Source organism: Tupaia chinensis, unplaced genomic scaffold (assembly GCF_000334495.1).
Source record: "Tupaia chinensis unplaced genomic scaffold, TupChi_1.0 Scaffold000350_1, whole genome shotgun sequence".
Classification (NCBI taxonomy): domain Eukaryota; kingdom Metazoa; phylum Chordata; class Mammalia; order Scandentia; family Tupaiidae; genus Tupaia; species Tupaia belangeri.
Window position 1 is genome coordinate 6182736 of NW_006159844.1, and position 5307 is coordinate 6188042.

General features: G+C 40.7%; 1 pseudogene; it reads right to left on the reverse strand.

The window, feature by feature from the left end:
• Window positions 1-924, reverse strand: part of LOC102489370 (prostaglandin reductase 1-like) — a 26028-nt pseudogene extending 25104 nt beyond the window's left edge.
• Window positions 925-5307: the final 4383 nt, after the last annotated feature.

The following is a 5307-nucleotide window of genomic DNA, read 5'->3' on the forward strand; positions in this document are numbered from 1 at the left end:
CGGGGACCCCGCGTGCGACTTCGCCCTTCGCGGAGGCGCGGGGTGTCTGGAGAGTGAAGGTTTCGCGGCCGAGGCCGGCGTGCGCGGTTAAGGAGGGTTGGTGGGGTGAGAACTCTTGATATCCGGGATCGTCTGTGAGTCCCCTGAACACGGGAGAATGATCTTATTTCTGGAGGAAATCCCCGAGGACGTTGTCTAACCTGATTCGTCCCCGCCTGCACTTCGGCGTTTCCTGCCTTTGCCTCGGTCTCATGTTCCTGTGGGAGGCGGGGACCGAGTAAGTGGAGCAAGTCGCTCTCGCCTTGACCTTTAACTGTTCCTGATTTATCTGGCTTTGGTCCTAATGAGAGTTTTAACCAGTTTACCAGTTTTTTTTTTTTTTTTTTTAAACCAGGTTGTGAATTTGTGACCCATCACACCCCAGTACAGTTTTTGAAAGCAGTTGAAGTTCTTGTACCGTTTTGGTCTTGAAGGTGGTTAGTTATAAAAGTGTGTTTTATTCATTACTTTGCAGCGACCCTAGAGGTCATGCCCCAAAATGAATACGTGGTTAGCTGTTGGTAGGGTTTGAAGCTGTGTTTTGGTGGATAGTTGATAAATTCTTGAGCGATTACTGTAAGTAAAGCATCTGTGCTGTAAGCACTTTGTCCCCTAACCAGCCTTTCGCAACAGCCCTGAATAATTCGGGGTTGTGATGATAGGCTCCCTGAAGTCTCTGATGTTTTTGTCTTCAGTTGTTTATGTTGACATCCCTTGGTGATATCATTCTTGCAGAATAAATACTAGTAATGCGATTTCAACTTTTTTTTTTTTCTCTTAAGATTCCGGGGCACTGTGAAACACTTCACATAACATGCTTACCTCATCTAGGCTCTCTACTTTTAGTTTGAGTAGCTTATTTGCAGAACAGCTTTGCAAATGCATTATTGCTTTCTGGTGAGTGACTGAGATCATTTCATTCCGAGCCTCATCAAGTGTGTGTGTTTGTGTTGAAGCAGCATAAGGCTGTACTCAAAGCTGAGTCTTTTGTTTCAGCACTTTTGAGGAATTTTAGTTGCCCACAAGGCAGGTTATTTTTAAGTGTTGACGTTTCTTTCCAAACCTGGAACTTAAGAACCAGAATGAATATTTTGGATTTAGACTCTGGTATAAAGTCTGCTTCACTTTCCTCCACTGTTTTTCACTGTAGCTTTTATAGGTGAGAGCACAGGAGTGCATATTTAATTGAAATTTCTCATTAGGAGCATGTACTTCTTGACGCACTCAAAATCTGTTATGTTGAGCTAAATCGAAACTTTTAAAATGAAGGTTGAGTGTAGAGTTCTGTGTTGATTTTACAGTTAATAGCTTTTGTTAGCATATGGATAAAATGCTATAGTGCCAGTAGTGTTAAGGTTTTTATGTATTACGTAGTAGTGGTGGTGTTTTTGTTTATTATTTTTTAAAAGGTTACTTACTTATTTAATTCCATTTGTTATTATTTTTTAATTTGACCAGAAAGAGGCAGGAAGAGAGAAAGGGAAAGCAAGACACCAAGCCACCAGGTTCAGGCCTCGAACCGTGCTGGCCATGCGAGAGTCCAGTGCCTCAACCACCACACCACCTGCTGACCCCATCATAGTGTCCTTTAAATACTTTTCTGGGAGGAGATTAGAGAAATAAAGTATGAAATGAAATGTAGTGCCTAAGTTGATTTTTGCTTTTGATGTTTTTGACTGCTTATTGGTTTATGTGACTCATTTAAAAAGTATTTTATTAGTTATTATTATTATTATTTTTAAATTTGACCAGAGAGAGACACATAGAGAGTGAAAGAGAAAGTGAGAAAGCAAGCTACCAGCTCTAAGACTTGAACCAAGGTCAGTCATGTGGGACCTTAACCACTATGCCACCTCTTGGCCCCTCAAAAATTTTTTTTCTACTAGTGAGAACTATAGTACTTACTAGTACTGGTACTGTAAAATCTTATGATTTTTAAGTCTAAGATTAAAAAAAATTACTTCAAAGTTTACATTAATGAATTAACTCAGGGTAGAAATGGAATCCTTTCACATAAACCAAGCTTAATTATTATCCGCTGTCTTTACAATAACTCAACTTTAAAATAACTCACCTTTTAGAGAGTTATTTTAAAAGTTGGGCATTTAACTGTCCTGTAGTTTAGAACATCAATTTGAGATCAAATCCTCATTCTACGTTGGTGGAAAGAGCTGAATGAGAAAGCTATTTTTCTCCCATTAGGAGTTTTCCTGTGAAGTAGTCTAAATCTCATAAATTCATTAATAATTAGTGAGCTTCATCTAGAACCATTTCGTGGTCAGTTACATGGCTTTTTAAAGAGTTTTTTTTTTTTTTTAAGAGATTTTTGCTATAGGGTGTATGTGCTCGCCAGAGAGACTGAAAGTGAGAAATCACTCCTTCCAGAGGGGGATGGCCATGCTACAGTGCCTTCTCTATGCTCCTCTTGGGATCTTGGCACGCATGTATAAGCGCCTGGCATGTATTTTAAGCCACCGGACCGGGGACTCAAACCACAGTCAACTACAAGGAGTCCAGCGACATTACTATTATGCCCTCTGCTGATCCCTGAGTCTTTCTTTTTATAGCTTAAAAATTACTCAGATGAGCCAGCCCTCTGCCCCAGTGGTTAAGAGAGCCAGATCCTGCATGGCTGACTGGTTTAAATCCCAGCATTGGCTGCTTGAAAAGTGAGTTGGTGGGAACCAGCAGTTAGCGTAGTGGCTATGTCGCTGGATTCCCACATAGTCGACCGTGGTTCGTGTCCCGGACCTGGTGGCTTAAAACTCACGCCGGGCGCGTGTGCGTGCGTGCCCAAGATCCCGAGAGGAGAAGGGATTGCGGCGTGACCATCCCCCCGGGGGGTGATTTCTCGCTTTCTGTCTCTATGTCTCTCTCTGTCTGGCGAGCGCACGCGCCCTACAGTGAAAATCTCTCCAAAAAAAAAAAAAAGTGAGTTGGTGTATATGCCTGTATGTTGCAAATCCTGACAAGATAGAGAAATGGAGAAGGAAGACAACCCCATGGGGGGTGCTGTCTCTTTCCTTCCCTCTCTCTTTCTCTGTTTATGGTGAGTGCATGTGCCCTCTGGCAGTTTATCTGTCTGTCTGTCTGACTGTCTATCTATCTAAAATAATCATGACTACTAGCAACCTAACTGGGTGCAAGAGAAATTTGCCTGTTTGATAGTTCTTTTTTTCTGCAGAGGAAGACTCTAGATTAATCTTTAATTTTTAAAAGAGATTTTTGCTATAGGAGGTGTGGGCTTACCAGAGAGAAAGAGAGAGAGGCATGACCATGCTGCAGTCCCTTTTCCTCCATTTTCCTCTTGGGATTTTGGGCACACATACACACATGACTGGTGTGAGTTTTAAACTGCCAGGTCTGGGACTTGAACTGTGGGTGAGTACATGGGAGTCTAGTGATGTAACCATTACTCCATCTGCTAGTCCCAATCTTTAATTTCTTTTTTTTTTTTTTTTCACTATAGGGCGCGTGCGCTCGCTGGACAGAGAGAGATAGAGACAGAAAGCAAGAAATCACCCCCCAGGGGGGATGGTCACACCACAATCCCTTCTCCTCCATTCTCCTCCCGGGGTCTTGGGCACGCACGCACACGCGCCCGGCGTGAGTTTTAAGCCACCGGGTCCGGGACGCGAACCGCGGTCGACTATGTGGGAGTCCAGTGACATAGCCATTATGCTAACTGCTGGTTCCCAGCCAATCTTTAATTTCTTAAAGAAGGTAAATGTATTAGTTTACATTTTACTGCTATAACTCCTTTAATAATTTGAAGTTGCTATTTCAGGAAAAAGTGGTAGCTTCCTATAACTACTTTGCATGTCAAGGGACATCCTTGATCATCTGAATGTATGTTTTAAAATATTTTGCTTTTTTATTTCTTCCTAAATCAGATTTCTAGAAGTTAGTTAACAGCTGTTGTAAATTGCAAGCCCATCTCAATTGAATATGTGATATTAGACTTAAATAAGGAGACTATGATCTATAAAAAATGAATTTAAATGTTTTTGATAAAATGTGTCTCTTGTGTCTAGTCAATCACCTTATAAATAGTTCTTTTTTAATTAATTAATTAATTGGAGAGGTTTTTGCTATAGGATGCATGTGTTTGCCAGGAAGACAGAGAGAGACAGAAAGAAAGTGAGAAATCACCCTCCAGGGAGGATGGCCACGCTATAATCTTTCTCCACTTGGAATTTTGGGCACGCATGCACATGTGCCCGGCATGAGTTTAAGCCATCGGGTCCGGGACTCGAACCACAGTCGACTACTTGGGAATCTAGCAACATAGCCATTATGCCACCTGCTGGTACCAAAATAGTTCTTTTTTTAAAAAGAATGATTTTATTTAACTTTTATTTTATTTTATTTTGACCAGAGTGGGACAGAGTGAGAGAGGGCTGTGGGAGTGAGAAAGCAAGCCTCCAGATCCGGGATTTGAACCATGTTGGCCATGTGAGAGTCCATTGCCCTTAACCACCATGCCAACTGCTGGCCCCTCACCTTGTAAAGTTATTTATTTATTTTTTTTTAAAAAGGCATTTATGAAGGGTTTTGTAAATCCTTCCATGTTAGGACTTACATCCTACGTTTTCTCTTATCACCTATCTTCTGATACCACACTTGAAATGAGATGTTAGTTTTAGCGTGTTAACCAATTTGAACCCCTCTAGTGTGCAGATACAGTTTCTATCTTAGGAAGAAATGAAACATAACACCTACATCAAACAGTAACTAGGAAGAATCTTGGCAGTGCTAACTAGTGTTACAGTGAACATGGTGAGGGAACCTGTTACTGATCAACCTTTGATCTCATCTCAGGAGGCAGAGTTTTAACATTGTATTTCAGAAGCCTCCTATCCCTGCAGGCAGTCAAGGGTGGAAAAGGAAAAGACCAAGTTTTGTAACCAAAACAGGTTTTGTAACCAGTAAGACACTCCCTGTAGAGTTATTGAATAACATTGTAACCGTGCCTGAAGAGAGGTGGAAAGATTAAAAATAGTTTTAAATAATTCAAATCATAAGTATGCTATTTCAACCTTGTTTTACTAAAAGTAAGTCAGATTAGTCTGTAGCCACTAGGTTATATTTGCCCTATCTCTGCTGTTGCTTATGTTTCCATAGCATTTTATATTTCTATTTATTTTAAGCAAGATGTGGGCAAGTTTTTTTGGTTTGTCTTAGGAATTAGATTTTTCCCTGGAAGAAAATCCATGTTTTTCTTTTCTTTTCTTTCTTTCTTTCTTTTCTTTCTTTTTTTTTTTTTTT